The following is a 19,262-nucleotide window of genomic DNA, read 5'->3' on the forward strand; positions in this document are numbered from 1 at the left end:
TTTTACAACACATAAAGTCAAGTGAAACTCCCTGGAGTGACTCACGCACAATGAGAGATAACTTCGGACTGGAAAGAGAGATTCGTCTGCTGGAGAAGCCGGGGCAGGGGCGCACAGTGTGTTTGGGGGGGGGGGGGGGGGGTGCAATAAGTAGCAGGAAGGTCCTCCTTTTTTGGGGGTGGGGCTAACAGTTGGGGAAAAGAGTGGCAGAGGGGCGACCATGGTATTACTTTGCAAAACGTAGCAAATGGGACGACTGTGATGGGGTGAGGACAGTGAGCATCAGGTGCCGGGGGGGGGGGGTCGTCCAAATTGGCCTGTCTGTTGAGCTGCATGGCCAGTGCCCATCTGTCCTTTCTGTCCGGTTAGTCAAAGGAGCGACCTTCCGTGTGTGAACGGGGAAGCCCCTGTAGGGATACTAGTGAGCAGACCCTATACCTGGGGAGTGGAGACCCTATACGGACAGCATTTTATCAGGGCCTCTCACTAGAGAAGAGAGGCAGGGATCTGTTTTTAAAGGTAGTCAACAGAATGGCCCTTCTGGGTAGAACTGAGAAGGGTCGGTGGAAGCCCAAAGGCAGAGTGAGTGGGTCTTTCTGACGGCCGAGGGAAGGACAGACGGGTACATTTATTAACCGATTGTACAATTATTTGCAGTTGTTCCACTAAAACACAATAGACCATACATATATACATAAAAGGGAAGGAGAGAGACACCTTTTTGTATGGGTGGCGGCGGGGGTCAGTGAGCAGACATTTTTAGTGGGGGTAGTGAGCAGAATGGGGCAGTGACGGTGGATTCCTGACGAGGTAGAAAGATGTCTGACCCTTTAGGGTGGTTTGCTGAGCAGAAAGTAGCACATCTAGACAGCTTTCCAACACACGGCTGAAAAGTGTGAAAGGGCAGTTCCCTTACAAACACTCCATCAGTGGGTTACTACAGGTCACCACCCAGGTGTTCCCTGCAGTGTGTAAGGACAGTTTTACACTGTGGTCAAGGAGACACAAAGGTGCAGTTTTAACTCCATTATCCAAAGCCATGGTTTCGCCACAGGTCGCCATGGGGCAGTATGGAAAGACATACTTGTAATAGATTTTCAAGAACTATGGGACATTTTGAATAGCCCAGTGGCGACCAGATGCAACCCGTGCTAGTGATGTTTGAGGACAAGTTTTCCAACTGGTGAGTAAGGACAATTTCCACATCGATGGCCTACCCGTTCAGAAGGCCGATTCTCAGATTGTCATAGTGTACACGGGGCAGTTGTACGTAACGTGAGTTAGAGCGGTTCTGCTACTAAATTTTAAGGGGTAGGTCCCCAAGTGGCAAAGCAGAAATTGTTGGGAAAGCTTTTCAGTCGATAGCACGTCATCGCCTTGTAGGACAGATTTCGCAAGAGATGTCATAGTTCAGCAACTGCCCCCTCCCATAAATAGGGACTAAGGGAACCTAAACAGCAAAATGTAATTTTGCCTGGGGCTCACACAATCCTTCCTCAGGTAAATAAATTAGCTGCCATTCATTATCATAAATAATGAGCAAACGAGGAGAGTTGGGGGGGAGGGGGGTGCTCTCATGAAACAGTGAGGCTAAACCACAGCGCCTGCCATTAGCAGGGGGACTGATTCAGAAATAGGTCGGTAAAGTTTGACTTGGTAATTAGTTGTGATTCTAGGACCTTGGCGACGAGCTCAGGTTCCCATGATGCCTTGGGACCTGGTGCCTCTCCTGCTTCTGCAGGGGCATTTCACGACAGGCTGCAAACGCGCTAGTCCACCCAGTGTGCACGCATTTGTTGGGCAAGTGTCCAGATTTCGTAGTTTAGGGCATCTTGCATAGAGAGGCCGAAGCAGTGTGGAGACAGTTTCTCACAGATGCCCTGGGCTTTAAATGGGCTAAAAAAAAAACTGGAGGGTCTCTCAGTGGGGGGTGGTCAATGTAATTAAAGGTGTGGCTTAAAAATACATAAGCTAAACATCTGTGCATATCATAGTGTGCTGCCCGACTGGTATTTTGTTGCTTCTGTCATTGTATCCAGATATATATTAAACAGCATGTAACATTACACTAACAAGCCAGGACTATTGGCTTTGTCAATGGTTGTTATAAGATAAATAAGCAACAACTATGGCTTTGTTGTATATAATATTGAAAATGCTTCAGGTCTGAAATGAAAAGACTGTGAAAGAACTATAACAAGTCACTTTAAAGTTACCTCAAAGGCAGCGAAGGGAGATATTGCTGCAGAGTTAAGATTTCTTTTCCACACTGATGATTAGGGCAAAAATGGAGAGCCCGACATGAACCCTTCTCAGCAGCTGCTTTTTTTGAACTGCCGGTGCTGAGGCACTGGCAGTACCCGGCCCACTCAAAGCCCTGCAGATGCCCATTGTCAGTGTATTTTTTAGGTTCGGCATAAAGACAGTTTGTTTCTCCACAGCCTTTTGTTTACCCCCCCCCCCCCCCCCATACTAAAAAAAAGTTTACACAAACCCGCACACAGGGGGTGTCAGTCAGCGCTCTTCATTCATTGGTCTGTTCAGACGTCAGTCAGATTTTCCATCCTCTCGCCACAGCATGGAGCAGTGGGCGAGCCTACTTCTATTAATGGCTCCTTTCACTGTGAGTGACCGAATTTTGCACAGCTCCATAAAAAATGATGTACTTCAATGCTTGGTCAGTCCTTACTTTAATTTCTGCTTTGATTTCATAGCGTTTTATTTCTGCTATGGGTCATTTTTTTTAAACTTTGTTTTGCAAACGTTTCCAACTTATATTTAGATGAGTGTTATGTGTAAAATTCTAAGAACAAATTGCTTTTCCTAAAATTATTAGTGTAATACACTTACTTTATAAGGACTGTTAGCCAGCCTCGCAAGCCATTGGTCTGTTACTGCCATTCACGTGTTCCTGACGTCCACTACAACACACATCTTTGGCCATTGGCAAACTGCTTTGTGACAGAATTCCTCCCAATCACAAGGAGCACACCCACTCTCTTGGTTTGCACTCTTTTGTGCCCCAGGGCCTACTGTGGAGCAGGATCCTTTTTGAGACCCCCAAAAATGTATTGCTTTTAGCCCATTTTTTAGATTGGTTAGGGCCCTGCAACTTTCACAATGGGACAGTTCTACAACACCAGAAGGAGTAGGGAGAATTAAAATATTTGTGTCTCGTGATGGCACGTGCCATGTGTCCTAATACTGCCCTCACTCACAATTGTGTGACATGCTTCATCACAGGGCTGCTTACAATACACCCCGGCGTAGCCACGCACGGGGTGGAGCAATAGGGTGGGAGAAGACAATACAACACAGAAACTCGTAATCCCACTATTATCCTGAGGATTTCCCTTGAATGGAAAAAAGGCTTTTAGACACCCTCTTTTCTCAATCTGAGGTGAGAATATTATTTCACTGGGACCGGTGGAGTCCTGAGGAAGGCCGGCGTGACCCCAATCGAGGGGCACACACACACGGCCGAAAAATGTCGACCACCTGGCAGCAAGGAGGGGTGTTAGGAGCACATTGCATCTCCCAATCACTAGCATCCTTCACATTTTTAACCCTGGCTGGAGGGTCCAGGAATAAAGTCTTAGGCACAGCGACACTTCCGAGCCAGTTTTAACCCACATCACACTGCACTTTCACTACTGTTGTTCCCAGCCACTGTGGAAATATTTTTTTTTCTTTCTGTGTTATATTGTCTTCCTGCACCCTATTGCTCCACCCCGTGCGTGGCTATGCCGGGGTGTATTGTAAGCAGCCCCACGATGAAGCATGTCACACAACTGTGTGAGTGAGGGCAGTATTAGGACACATAGCACGTGCCATCACGAGACAAAAGTATTTTAATGCTCCCTACTCCTTCTGGTGTACTTAGTATTTGACACGGTGTTCAGGGTAGGTGAGTCCGTACCCTCACCCCTTCTTTTTATGTGTACTACAGTTCTACAACAACCATAAAGAAACAAAGCAACAACCATTGACACTGCCAAAAAGCTGGCAGTCCACGTCAGCCCTATTGGCTCGGTCAATATATTCTGTCTGATTTTTAGTTTAGTATCAACAATTTTCCGAACTTACTGAAACCTATGCACTAAAACTGCAGGCTCCCAACGAAGATGATACTTGAACAAAAGAAGGACTGCTGTTCCTTTTAATTCAGGCCTATTTTTGTACCTCGTTTGAAGACGGGGGGGGGGGGGGGGGAAAGAAAGTCCCCTTGACGCCTGTAGGTTGCTGCTCCGAACAGAATGCAGACAATGTGCGGGTGATGCTGAAGTATGTCCTGGTTTTGGAAAATGACACCAAGACAAATTCAGCCTATTACCTTTTGATTGGCCGGTCAGCAATTTTCTGAGTATGGTAGATTTGTGAGTCATCAAATCGAAAAGGCCGAACAGTAAGAGTCATAGATGATGCAAAACGTAGCCCATGGTTAGGACTGGAAGCAGGAAACGCCACTGCGTACCACGGAAAACAGATCTTTTTGTGACCAGGCATTTTTGACCTGCCCAGGGTACACACCTTCCCAAAACTAATTGCTAAACTGTTTCTGAACTTTGTGTGATTCACGTGAACCCATACTTTGTCGCAAATTAGTAGCTGCAAAAAAGCTTGTACGTCCTGTTGAAGACCCTCGTCAATTTAACTTAGTGGTTTGGAACGTCAACACTTCTTTTAATGACCTCTTGATGAAGCCACACCATGTCCGAGCATGATGAACCTACACCCAGGGTAGTGAACGATGAACCAACGTATGTAGAAATTAGCAGCGCACCGTGAACTTGTTTCATGGTCCAAGTAGATGATGAGTTTTATAGAATCTATAAAAACAAAGTTATCTCTTCAGTTTGATTTTCTCCCATTTCAATACACACAGCAGGAATCTTGCTCCCAGTGGTTGGTAGACAGTGCCATATTTATAACTGAAAAATACAGCCGTTATTTTAAGTGGGAGAAATTTAAAGTGTAACAAAATGTTACTTATCGTGAACATTTTTGCACAATGTTTTCTGCATGTTAACCTTCTCCCATTTAAAAAAAATTGTTGTGTGTTTGTATTATACATGTAATGGTGCCACACATGATGAACGGTATTCCTGTGCCACAAGTACATACAACATATGCTCTCGGTCACCCATACATGTTTATCCCATTCGTACACGCCATGTTCATACATCCCCAAAGACCATGCCCTCACTGACACATTTGGTTGGCCTGTCATAGTGCCCCTAGTCAAAGTATTTTGTTCAAACCATAGTCTCTGGCTCGATGGACACTAGGCTTAGCCAATGAAGCTGAGCTTGGGGGTGTCTGATAATGCGCATAATGTGCTGCCTAGTGCCAGCGCAGGCAACCTTGCACCATGGTGCAAGGGGCCCTGCGTTATAAGCAGGATTGTTTTTTTTCTGCAGGAAGGGACCCTTTTCCTGCACAAAAGCCATCAAGTGAGGCATTTGCCTTTTTCACACAAAGTGGAAATAACTAGGATAAATAAAGATATTTCTCCTCCTTGTGCCTCACGTTTTGACACATTTGCAGGTCTACCAGTAATGGTAAAAATGGGAACATCAATGCTCCACCCATGGAACGCCTCCCTGGGACAGAGTAATGCAACGCAGCGATTTTCGTGGCCTTGCGTGGCTTGATACATCTAACTTCAGAGTTGTGTCGCTCTTGTGCCCCATTGCTTGGTGACAGGGTGGCGCAACGTTTTAATAAATATGCCCTTTTGTTTATTTAGTGTTTTGTGATATGTTGTTGATGACCGGGCTTCCTGCAAAGGTTTCTGTTACCTGGCTGGCTCTACAAGATTCCATCTATGCTCCCTGCGTACGCACGTGCAAATTATGGAGCGTGGTCCAAAATGGCATGTAAGGAATGCAGCGATTGGTAACCTTGTGAACTGTAAGGAATGCAGCAATTGGTGCACTTATTGAATGAAAGGAATGCCGCCATTGGAGTGGCTCATCCGGCTCCACAGCTTTCCAGCCTGCACCTGCTGTGGCCAATGACGAGTTCGGAAGGAAAACCATAACAGGTTGCTATAGGCACCCAGATGATTGACAGCATCCGCGTGCATTTCTTTTGTGTGTTTGTTTTTTGACGACGTAGAAACAACGCTTTGCATAAAATGTTTCCAGGGTCACCAGTAACGGTCCCGACTCGAACGCGCTATTATTCTGTTTACAAGTTTTTTACTTGGTTTTCAGATTTATATTCTAGATTGTCCTGCAGATGGGGTCAAAACAGTAACTTTGTTTTCTTATGACCATTTTGAATATTTTAGTTTCAAAATTTATATAAGAGTTCCATAAAATATGAAGGGAACGTGTTGAAAAGGAAAACTAGTGAAGCTTGCGCATGTTTTAAAAACGCGATCACTCGTATTCTATCCTATAAGCGGTAGAAATTTCGACTTCCTTTTCTGGGATTCTCAGCATACAAAGCTCTGTCTTTTTTAAATGTAATCCTTGTTCACACTTCATACAGAATCTTCAGCACATTATACAGACCACCTAATGCTTTTTACACTGTAATTTGCAAAGCCATTTCTCTTGGGTTTTGTGAGATAATGTTTTTTAAGCTTCAGTAACACACCAGACACCAAGTGGGCCAGAGCAGGGCAAGGTTCTCACATACAGAACATGTGGGTCATTCGGGCCTGATTTAAGATGAAATATTCCTTCAAGTTGATGCCACATTCAGGGCTGCTTACTAGTCACTAAATGATGAAGATGTGTGGCCTATCCATCAAAGCTATTCACTTTGGAACTGGAAAACCAGGTTTGAGTTCTGGCTTCGGCGCCAACATCCTGTGATTCTCGACAAAATCTCTTAATCTCACCAGGCCTAACAAAACCAAATAATCTGACCACCTAATGTAATTGGTGCTTATTTAAAGCGTTTTAATATCTGAAGGAAAATGGACTTGGCACCAGGTATGAAGTCACAACTTCGTGAAAACGAGTTGGTTCAAAGTAATACTTTATTCTTCTTTGTATGCAATATAAAAGCAACAGCCAACGCGTTTCGTTCCTTTTTAACGGAACTTCATCAGGGCAGAGAGAAGTCAAAATTGTTCGTTTATGAATAATTTCTCTGTAAGTGTCCAAGATAAGGGTCATCAAAATATGGTATAGTTTATGTAGTTGCAGCGTTACGATTGATGCCTCTCGATGCGAGATTCCATGCCCACTGTCCGGAAAGGAATCTCGCATCGAGAGGCGTCAATCGTAACGCTGCAACTACATAAACTATACCATATTTTGATGACCCTTATCTTGGACACTTACAGAGAAATTATTCATAAACGAACAATTTTGACTACTCTCTGCCCTGATGAAGTTCCGTTAAAAAGGAACGAAACGCGTTGGCTGTTGCTTTTATATTGCACACAAAGAAGAATAAAGTATTACTTTGAACCAACTCGTTTTCACGAAGTTGTGACTTCATACCTGGTGCCACCTCCATTTTCCTTCATTTTTCGTCTCTGGTTTTCCAGTGAGATCTAAACACAGCAGGTCACAGAGCTGATTGGCACAGGATCTACATGTTTATGGGACTGTGATACTGATGTGCGCGACATTGGTCGGCTGTGGAATCTTTTGATTATCTAGCGTTTTAATATCTCTCTGTCTATCCCTTTTGTGTCCCTGATGGGTTTAGGCACTCAACAAGTCATCATACATGCACTTCACTCCCATATTTGCACTCATGTATCCATTCTTGTATTCATAACAAAAATAAAATACAAACAAACTCAACAACATATGCAAGATGTGTAAAAGAATACAGGGAGAAGCAATAAAACGTGCTGCTCCTAAACACAGCAGATATGTGCTTGCAGGAACGACACTAAACAGCAGCAAGTGTCTGTCGGGCAGAGGCATTGTAAATATTCTATTGTTTTAAACGGCTTGGTTTGCTGCCACATTTAGAGACAGCATGTTGGCCATCTATGAATGGTAAAACAATGATACACTATGGATAACAAGATTCCATAATGGTCTCCTGGCTTAAGGATGTTGCCATGTGGGACGCTGCGCACTGCAGATGAAATTGGGGAGGGGATGTGGTCCGTCGGCTTAAACTGCCGACTTTGGTGCAGGAAACCAGGGTTCGAGCCTCGGGGTCGCGTCCACATCCTGTGATTCTGGGCAAATCACTTAATCTCCCCGTGTCTGAATATGTAATGTAAATACGGTGCTCATGTAAAGTGCTGCAATACCTTCGGGTCGAGTTCGCGCTATATAAAAGATGCAAAAATAAATAAATAAATAAATAGGTTTGGGCAGGCAAGCGACCCGTTGCCACTGGCTCGAGAGCTGCAGTATCCTCATGAAAAATTAAAATTAAAAGCGGATACAAACAAAATGGGGACTAATAAAGTAGCTAACCAACACAAAGGGGACAAAAGGGAAGCATTTAAGAACCTAACCTACATCACTCCCAATCACGAATGCAACACAAAAGAGACACAGGGGTTCTAGTAGGAGCAAGCAACTATTTAGTCCAGCTCTCAGGCCTCTTTGAAGAAAAACTCTTTGTTATAAGGAGAAAAGACCCCGCCTACCCTTAGGTGGCATTCTTCATCATCTGGTTCCTCCTCATACGACTAACGCCAGTCGTAATGATGTGGGCTATGGCTCTGCCACATTGGAGAGGAGCACTTGTATGATGTATATGAGGTAACACCAATGTTAGCGGTTTGGTGTAGATGAGAGTAGACAAAGTGTCATTCAAAGATAGTAAGACAGTGATTAAAAATGCCTCTCGATGGACTTAAACCTCGCTTTAATACATGTCCCCGGGAGCAAATTAAAAGAAAGAAAAGGTGATGAGACCACCCCGTGTGTGACAATGAGGTCAACGTGTTTCTTCCAGTCCTACTGACCCTACACGGAGGAGTGTGGCATTCTTTAGGACCAAATCTCTTAACCATATCACTGTGCAGGTAAAGTACATGTAGAAACACTGACAAAAGTGAACATTAAATAAATAGAGCAAACGCCTGTCCACACTCTTATGTGGTTTCACCACCATTGTCAGCATCTGTAAAACATTTAAATCAAGCAAGAGGAGTTCGGGAGAGGAGTTGGCCTAACAGCTAAGCCGGTCGACCTCGAATCTGGGGAACCGGGTTCGAGTCTCGGCAATGACGATGAACATCCTGTGATTCTGGGCAAATCACTTAAACTCCCCGTGCCTAACGAAAATGATGAATGTGTCCTCATGTAACGCAACTGGTGCTATGTAAATCGCTCTGATACCCGATACCGGGTCAAGTTCGCGCTAAATAAAACTCCGTTAAAAAAAAATAAAAAAAATAAGACCATAAAAGATATAAACAACACATTGGTACATTGACATATAGTAATCCATGCTAACACATTTATATATGCCTCTATACTTGGTAACTGTACTTGCATGCTTAATTTGCCACCACAAAACAAATGAAAATGAAAGAATTCTACCCCCTGAAATTTCATGAAAAAAATACTTATCTGTAGACTTCAATACAGAGAAATAACAGTCAACCCGTAAAAGCCTATCGAGTTTAGCACATGCTGTTCCAAATCAATACACAGGCATACTGTGTTTATAATAACTTTTCATAATAAACAGATCAGCCCTCTGACATCAGAATTATTTTTTCCTAGTGGACCAATCAGGTCTCTGTTATCATTGGCTTGTCACTATAACCATCCGAGACCTGTCCTGAGATCCTACTTTCTCACGAGGCAGCCGGCAGGCATAGAAACAAAGTGGGGAGAGGATGTGCTAACGGCTAGGGCGGTCGATCTCAAATCTGGAGAACCGGGTTCTAGTCTCCGCAGTGAAGCTCAACATCCTGTGATCCTGGGCAAATCACGAAATCTCCCCGTGCCTAACAAAAATGAATGTGTCCTTGTGTAACGCAACTGGTGCTCATGTAAAGCGCTCTGATATCTGATACCTTCGGGTCAAGCTTGCGCTATATAAAACTAAAAAAAAAAATAGTTACACAGTACAGAAAATTTTTAGTGGGCAAAGAAAAATACCATCTCTCCTAAGAGGGCCTAACAAGGATTCTGACAGTGAAAATCTTTACACCCATGGAGTGGGTAACTAGCAGTATAACTATATTCACACAAATTCCCACTGACTTTAACATATGCTTTTCACAATAAATACGTTATACCTACTGTCTTTATCATTACATTTCATAATAAACAGATCAGGGCTATACCCATGATTACTGGCCTGCCAACACAACCCCTTCAGCCCTCCTGGTATTCAATAAAAGCTTTGTCATAAGCCAAAAACTGCAATACAGGCAGTCCTTTTGAGAGGCAGCACACACATTCGTCCCAATCAAATCCTGTACTCGGGCTCATCCCACACTGTGGGTACACTAAGTCCTTCTCTCATTAGTAGTCTGAAAGGTCTTTTAGTTGTTCACATAAGGTATTGCAATAGTTGAACTGGCAGGCCAGAACTAAAGATCCATGTAGATTAGTGTAGCCTTGGGCATTCCATACTGCTCACTAATTTAAAACCACATTCTGAAGTCAAAAGTTAATGATGGAAGGGGAGGGGGATGTGTGCTGCTGCCAGAGAAAAACAAGCACCGTAAATGATCTAGTTATCTACGAAACTTTAACCGCAATACAGTGTTATGCATGTGTCCCTGAGAGTTCAAGCTCAGGCAGTCATATAAATTAAAAAATATATTCACAGCTGTGTGGCAGGGAAGCACTTTTTCTGTGGAAGCACGCAACTTCTGCCCAATCAAAACATGTACTCCTGGTTACCATATTGTAGACGGAACTAAAGCCCATCTCTATAGTACTTCTGAAAACTCTGTTTTTTATGTTGCTCACATTACTTCTGGCAACAGATGCACTGGCCAGCCAGGCCTAAAAATGGAAAACCTTAGCAGGAAATGTTAAGTTTGTACAGTAAGAGTTTCAAAGCACAAATGTAACCGCAGGGATGTTAAAATTGGCCCGACGGTCACAACTTTGTAAACTCCTTCTACTCGTGCATAAAAGATGCGGTATTAGCAACAGCAGATCAATCTTCACTGATGTGGAGGATAGGGCACAGAAAGCAGGGAGAGCTTCACTGATGTGGAGGATAGGGCACAGAAAGCAGGGAAAGCTTCACTGATGTGGAGGATAGGGCACAGAAAGCAGGGAGAGCTTCACTGATGTGGAGGATAGGGTACAGAAAGCAGGGAGAGCTTCACTGATGTGGAGGATAGGGTATAGAAAGCAGGGAGAGCTTCACTGATGTGGAGGATAGGGCACAGAAAGCAGGGAGAGCTTCACTGATGTGGAGGATAGGGTACAGAAAGCAGGGAGAGCTTCACTGATGTGGAGGATAGGGTACAGTACAGAAAGCAGGGAGAGCTTTACTGATGTGGAGGATAGGGTACAGAAAGCAGGGAGAGCTTCACTGATGTGGAGGATAGGGCACAAAGCAGGGAGAGCTTCACTGATGTGGAGGATAGGGTACAGAAAGCAGGGAGAGCTTCACTGATGTGGAGGATAGGGTATAGAAAGCAGGGAGAGCTTCACTGATGTGGAGGATAGGGCACAGAAAGCAGGGAGAGCTTCACTGATGTGGAGGATAGGGCACAGAAAGCAGGGAGAGCTCCACTCTCCCCTTTAGTGCAGCAGGAGTGTAAACTTCACTTGTGCAGCACAGATAGCATTCACGTGTCTGGTGCCCATCAGAAAAGGCAGTAGGTCAGGAGGGGTTTAAGCAAGCGGATCGGGTGTGGATCGGATTGGTCAGAAGCAAGAGCCCTCACAAACCCAGATGGGTGTCATGCTTCATCAGTGGGCAGGTCCTCGGGGGTCCAGTGCTGCAATGCCCAATGTGCCCTTCGAGGGGGCTCTTTGCCGTACGTTTTTCAAAATAAGACGATGTGATGAAGTGTAAGTGGAGGTGCTGTGTGTGTAGATTAGTGCAAGGGTGTTATAAAAATAACTAAGATAGACCCTGAAAGTTTTATTACGTGGAACCTCTTGTTATAAATAAATACACAGGATGGCTGTGTTGGAGACAATGACCTGGTACAGCTCACAGGAAAGTGAGAATGTCAGTCAACATGTTTCGTGCCATGTAAAGTCCCTGTGGATCTGGGCACTTCGTCCGGACCATATAACCTAATCTACCAATAATTAGGGTTATAGTAGTGGTAATTAGCAAAAATACCCAATCTTAAGTCACCCTCAAAGTGTAGGGTACACCTTATGATATTTAAAATCTGACCAGCAATGGAAAAGAGGCCTACAGAGAGTGAGAATTAAAAACAAGGAGGGGTTTCAGTAGGTCATACCCCATTGTCACATAGCAATGCATTCGGCAATTATAGAAAAAGTCCTTGGCGTAGGCGGAACCACGCCTGTCAGTGAGCGTGCAAGCACATATAAGAACAAACAGTCAAACAGATAAGTCAACAGACAGGTGATACACATGTGACGTATAACGAACACACACTTATAAGCCCCATCATCTACATAAATGAGTGTGGATAACCACTATTGTAGCTAATCTGGGGTGCACAAATGTAGTAAAGTAAGAACTATTCAAAATACTCACGGCGTTCAGCACGCTAGTAAAGCTGCTACCTACCCCTCTCTGCCACCCTGGAGGTAATGAGGAGGCAGTCTCTATGCTGGAGCGAATTATTATTATTATTATTAGCTTTCCTAGCGTGTTGGACGCCGTGAGTATTTTTAATAGTAGAACAGATCAGATATAACTCCCAGCATGTGTGTCCTGGGCAAGAGTTGGCCTGCATTTTATTGTATTGTATTGTAGCTGCATTTATATGGGGCTTTCTTTACTTGACGAAACACTGAAACGCGTTGTAATTGTGTTGTACCTTTTTTAAGAGTAAAGCAACCTTGAATTAACTTTTGAATTTACTGAGGTGCCCACTGTGTGTAAGGGTACTGACTGCATTGGCCACCTTGCAACAAGTAAGGGACCACATTGTAAGGAAATGCGCGACTGTGAGTTGTGTAATCAGTTGCAAGGGTTCCTCGGCCAAGGAACAGTATGAGTGGGCTTGGGCCCGCTGCTGGACTTATAAATGCCTGAGGGCATAGGTCATCTGCCTACAGTGACTGCATTTGGCCATTGTGGACCAGAACAATATCCGGGTTAGAACTGGTAGCCGGACGTGACCTATTTTGTGTCGTGACTCTCCCGAGTCTGGTCTGACCGCGCAGTGTATGGCCCATCCCTGCCTCGAGCCACTCTGCATCTCCTCACACTCACAGCTCCCAGGGATTTTGGAAAAGGCCTCGGTGTGTGAAAAAGGCACTAACAACGCACAAAATGAGACACGCCCTCACATTTGTTTAGGTTTAGTGAATTACTACTTGTGTTGTATTGAATACAATACATATATATCAGTTTGGGGGGGGGGGGAACCACAGTAGTATAACATTCTAATAAAGCTACCATTCAATGAATGTGTTCCTGTGATCACAGCCCACTCCGCTTACTGTAGACACACCTTCTCAACCCTCCAAATCAAACATACTAAGTCACTTGTTAGGTCAATAGATGCTACCCCCCCCCCCCCCCCCTTTTTTTGTTTTGTTTTTAGCTTACTAGACAGCGCGGTTGTCTAGTTGCTAAAGACATCATGGCGACATTCTGGAAGCTGACCCAAGAATGCATTCTGTCCTTTGCTTACTATTGACTTTGTGGTTTGTAACTCACATTTGCTTGGTATTTGCTGACGTTGTTTGTTTTTAGGCTGTTGGGTATGTCTTTGTCCTCTCGAGGACCATAGCCTGTTTACTGTACTTCACCACAAGTGCTTGCTTTCTGTAAACAAGCCTTTCAATTTTATTCGCAGCGTATCACGTTTGCTATGCATTCAAAGACTCCGGTCAAATGTCGGTCTCTGTCTTCCCATGAAGCTTAGTGTTTACATTTCTTTGTCTGACTTCAAAGTGAGAGGATTTAGCTGACAATCTAGGGAGTGTAAAAGGAAAGGCTTTTTTCTACCACGCAACAACATTTAAATGTATGTAAATAAACTGTGTAAATATTCCAGAATATATCGGAATTAGGGCACCACAAATGAAGCACATTTTTTGTAATTCTAAAGTGTGCTGGAAACACATATTTTAGTATGATCAAAAAAATCAATACACTAGGTAATGACATCTCTACACATTATCGTTCATGCATTGTATACTTTTCTAAAAAAAAAACTGTTAGGGCAAATGTAACGGTCCTTTCAATTGAAAATGTGTTGTCTTTCATGGCAGTGCACTAAAACACCATACATACTTCACTGTACGACACCCCACTCGCTTATACTCCATGTCACGCCACTCTACGCCCCTCCCCATCCACGCTGGTCCACATCTTTCTCTCCTCAATGTCCTTCCCCCCCATCTACGTCCCTCCCCTGCCTCTACGCGCCTCTCCACTTTACGCCCCTCCCCCACTACCCTTCACTCTGTGCCTCTCTCCTCAATGTCCCTCTTCATCACTCGGCACCATCCACCTTCTCTCTACGCCCCTCCCTTCCATGCCCTTTCCCTCCACTCAAGCCTCTTCCCCTCTCTTCTACTCCACAACCCTCCACTCTGTGGCACTTACCCTTAGCCAATGTGAACAGCAACCACGCTGCCATAGAACATATCTAAAACGGACTGGAAAAGACAATAGCTCTTGAATACGCGAGACCCATTGGCTTTGCCAATGCTTTTTTAATTATTATTTTTTTTTTTATATATACTAAATAGATTGCTGTAGTCGAATTGAATTTCGTAACTGCAACATTACCGGGTGTCTCCAGTCCAGCAATTCCTATTGTACACAAACCAAGACTGAAGATAACCACCTTAGGAGCCCATGTCAGCCTTGGGGGGACAGTCCTGGGAGAACAGGCTGAAACACTGACTCCAGGCGCAGGCCCATCGGCACCGAACCCCACACACTACCAGTGAATGCTCAAAGATCTTAGGTAGCTGTGCCCGAGACACAACTGTGCGTGGACGTGTAGGTGTAGTAGAGGTGGGCTGAAGCAATCTATCTACAAATAATGAGACTGTTCCTAAATCTCCTCCTTTGGTGGCATAATGGAAATTATTTGCCAAGCCCCGTAGTAGCACTCATTCCGCTTTTTCGTTGTTAAACTTTGCAATTTAGAGTTCTTGAAGCTTAAATAACTTTCATACTTTTTCTGGTTTGAGGAAGTGTGTTGGTTGGTTCTTCCTTTTTAGGTCTAGCCTAGAGGCAACACACACGCACTGCTCCCTCTTCATAGCATGCTGTATTAAGGTATGCACTGCAAGCCCCGCCCACTTTCCGCCCATATTTGTTATTGGCTTGTGTCATTGTCCTTCGAAAATGCTGGCTTCTGATTGGTACATAGGCTTGTTAGTCCCGCCTTGTCTGCATTTGTTACCGCCCGTAACGACTGGACCTTTTACTTGGCTCGTTACACGGTCTCCATTATTTAGTGGGCGAGCACTAATTTCTTTAATGGTCCTTCCATATTGCAGCACAGTCCGCGTTCACTTTAGTGGCCGCTCTGCTTTATTTAATTTGCAGAGCGGTCCGCATCAGTTCAGTGTAGCCCCAGCAAACAAGCAACTGCAATGCAACAGGTTTTGCATTTTCGCAGAGTTTGAGCTATTGGCATTGTAAATGACAATGGGTTTTATTTATGTTTTGGTTTTTGAAACCTAAATAAAACCCATTGTCATTTACAATGCCCATAGCTGAAACTCTCGTAAATGCGAGACCTATTGCATTGCAAATGCTTCTTTAGGTCTGGCCTTATACAGGCCATTTGGTTTTACAAAAATTAATGAAAATATACTTATTTACAGAGACTTCAGGCAGCCCTCTACATCCATTGGTTGGTGATTATGTAGTCCTCTGCTCACTACTACATACACTGTGGGGCAAAGTGTATCCATTTCAGCCACTGGCTAACAAATTGATTCACAGCACTCCGCCTTTCACATAGAGCACATCCATAGACAATGGAGTTCCATCCAGTGCTCTGGACTGTCCTTTCACAGAGAGCTCATCCACAGACAAAGTAGTTCCATTCGGTGCTCGGGATGCCCTTTCACAGAGAGCATATCCATGGACAAAGTAGTTCCATTCAGTGCTCGAGATTAGTATGCAAATATTTGCTTTTAAAAAAGACCAAAATATAATTTTGCTGAAAGCAAACTTTTTTTTTTTTTTTTTTTTTTTAGATTGAATGAAAATGCAGCTTCCCTAAAAATAGTTTTACAGAAAACCAAACCAGCATTGACAAAGCCAAAAAAAGGCAGGCACTCCACACCAGACCTGCTGCTTAGGCAATACTTATTTCAGCCATGTGAAGAGGTGCAGATCAACCTGCCCCCTTGACTGAGACTAGCATTGGCAAGGGACAGTAGCTACAGTTCTGGGCTGTGGTGTCTAGGTTTGGACAGTCCTCGAGGAGCGTCCGCCGATAGGTGTTTAACGGATGTATGACGTTACAACGCATACATTTACATCGCGGTACATTACATCGCGGTTTTGACAACGGAAGTCGTTACAACGACTTGCGTTGGAGGGCGCTGGACTTAGGAGTAGTATAATTTACTATTCCAACTCCAGTCTACCTACAGTAGGGAAGGTGTTGGATAGTAAATTATACTATTCCTTGTCCTAGAGCGCCATCTAGCGCAAGTCGTCGTAACGACTTGCGTTGTAAAAACCGCGATGTAATGGCATCGCGATGTAATCCCCGCATTGTAAACGATGTTTCCCGTGTTTAACAGCAGTATATGCAGTTGAATCAGTTGTTTTCTTAAGCAATTTAGTCCACTATATTTGCTCTCTGCAGTGTTTGGGTGAATACCAATGCAAACAATAAAAAATAATTTTAATTTGTCAACATCATTTTTCCATGTCAATTTTCTGTGTCAACAATTCGACACAAATATACAGATATTAGCTGCCAAATTTTTGATTGCTTGAACATGTAAAATCATAAGCGGCTCAAAACATTTCACAAATAATAAAGTTCTGTAAAGATCTCTTACGCCCCCTGGGGGTTTGTTTGAACAAATTCAAATAAAACAATTACATTTAATTTCCCTGCAGCCAGTGGCCCACAGATACAGCGGATGTGTCAGGAGACACAAAAACAAAATGCACTTTGGTGTTTCTCAAGTGAAAGGCACACCTTCGGTCAAAGGTTACCTCTCATGCCGAAAAAGCCGACGGGATTGAGGAGTGTGTGTGTGTGTGTGTGTGTGTGTGTATATATATATATATATATATATATATATATATATTCAATTGAGAGTCCCGCCTGTAAGAGCTCGAAACGCGTATGGCCTTGGAACGCTTGCAGCCCGCTGACCTGACTGCTGCCTGTGGCGTTTTGTGTATATACCCCGATGCGTGTGGCATCTCCCAGAGGGCAACCTTCGCGTTTGGAATTGTAGCAGCTGGTCCGGCCGCGGAGATGCCCCGACGTTGTTGCAGCAGTTCCGAAGCACTTGACATCACGAGTGCTTCACGGGCAGAGGGGGTCTCAACCACAGGAATATATTGGTAGAGGGAAGCCGGATGCTGACATTGTTTTCCACCCTACAGGGAACATTCTCTTATTATGAGGTAACAGCGGAGTCCACTTGGTTAAAGAACTTTGAGTCCTCATGAACTACTAGGACCAGCATGCCAGTTGGTTGACGCCCATTGGGGCGGGACTCTCAATTGAATTAAGAGTTGTTCTTACATCCCGCTGTATTCCTCATTGCCGCCAGTGATCAAGAGCTGTAAGAGCTCGAAACGCGTATGGCCTTGGAACGCTTGCAGCCCGCTGACCTGACTGCTGCCTGTGGTGTTTTGTGTATATACCCCGATGCGTGTGGCATCTCCCAGAGGGCAACCTTCGCGCTTGGAATATATATCATGTCATGTGATCAAGGCCCGAGTGGGGGCTGAAACGCGTCATGTCGGACTGGCTTGAAGACAATCAAATAAACTAACTTGATTGGCACTGATCCTTGGGTCCGTTCTTCGTCTTTTCGACAAAGGCAGCAATTCAGACGATTTTACCTTTATTTATTTATATATATATATATATATAATATATATATATATATATATACACTGAAAAAACCATAGGTTTCAGGCACGTTATAGTTAGAAATTAGCATTTAAAAAACCTTAGCGATTCCATGAAAAAACCATAGGTTTCAGGGACTATATAGTTAGTTGGACATTTCACTCGTACAAAACCATAGAAATTCCCACGTTATAGTTAGTTCAGCTAACTATAACTTGCGCCCCCACAATGCACTGCTGATGAGGTCACATATGACCTCATTCATGATATGGTCAGTGACCTCACTGATGACATCACTGATGACATCATCCAGTGAATGTGTTTTTCTTTAAAGTTTATATATGTATTTATTAAGGTGTATTGAAGAATGAGTGGGTGTATGTGTCTGGATGGTGGATTTAGTAGGTGTGTGACTGACTGTTTAAGTGAGTTATTTCATGTGTCTTACTGAATGCATTGGTTAGTGTCTAAACTGTGTGAATGTCTTTATCAGTCTCTCTGCTGTTGTATAAGCTACTGCATGGGTTGGTCAGTAGCTACATGAGTGTCTATATGGGTTATTGATTGGTTGCCAGAGTATTTGTATGGGTGCCTGAGTGTGTGTGTGTGTGTGGCTGCGTGGGAAGTGTGTCACACTGTACGTACATATTTGAGTGGTTGATTCACTGGGTGTATGGGTTCATGAGTGCATGAGGAAACAGCTGTATGTATGTGAGGGTGAGTGTGTGTATGAGTGTGTTGGTGAGTGAATGGATGTCTCAATGGTACATGTCCAAGTAACTCCATATGTAAAAGGCAGTGTATGTGAAAGTTGAAGTATATAACCGACTATACATAAGAGCCAGTGATTGTGAGAGTGGCTGTATGGATGAGTGTGTATTTGTATCAGTGATTGTAGAAGAGAGTAAGTATGCATTTTTTTCTGTTTGAATAAGTGATGTGGTGTGTGTAACTTTATAGGTCAGTAAATGGAAGTGTGATTGATTATTTGCATGACTGACTAGGTGTGAGTAACTCTGGATAAGTGGTGGTGTGCGAGTGTCTGTATAGGTGTATGAGTGCTTATGATAGTGTTGTATTGATGAGTGACTACATGTAAGAGTGATTGTATGGGTGAATGAGTGGATGTGTGTGTAGACCTAGGAATCAGTGAGTGCGTATGTAG

General features: G+C 43.8%; 2 protein-coding genes across 2 annotated transcripts in view; one reads left to right on the plus strand and one right to left on the minus strand.

Moving 5' to 3' along the window:
* Positions 1-19,262, minus strand: part of ANXA9 (annexin A9) — a 288,305-nt gene that overhangs the window by 210,077 nt on the left and 58,966 nt on the right. The window lies entirely within an intron of this gene.
* The window catches only part of CERS2 (ceramide synthase 2), a 148,349-nt gene that overhangs the window by 412 nt on the left and 128,675 nt on the right, over positions 1-19,262 (plus strand). The gene's annotated exons all lie outside the window — the stretch shown is intronic.

This window comes from Triturus cristatus, chromosome 12 (assembly GCF_964204655.1).
Source record: "Triturus cristatus chromosome 12, aTriCri1.1, whole genome shotgun sequence".
Lineage (NCBI taxonomy): Eukaryota > Metazoa > Chordata > Amphibia > Caudata > Salamandridae > Triturus > Triturus cristatus.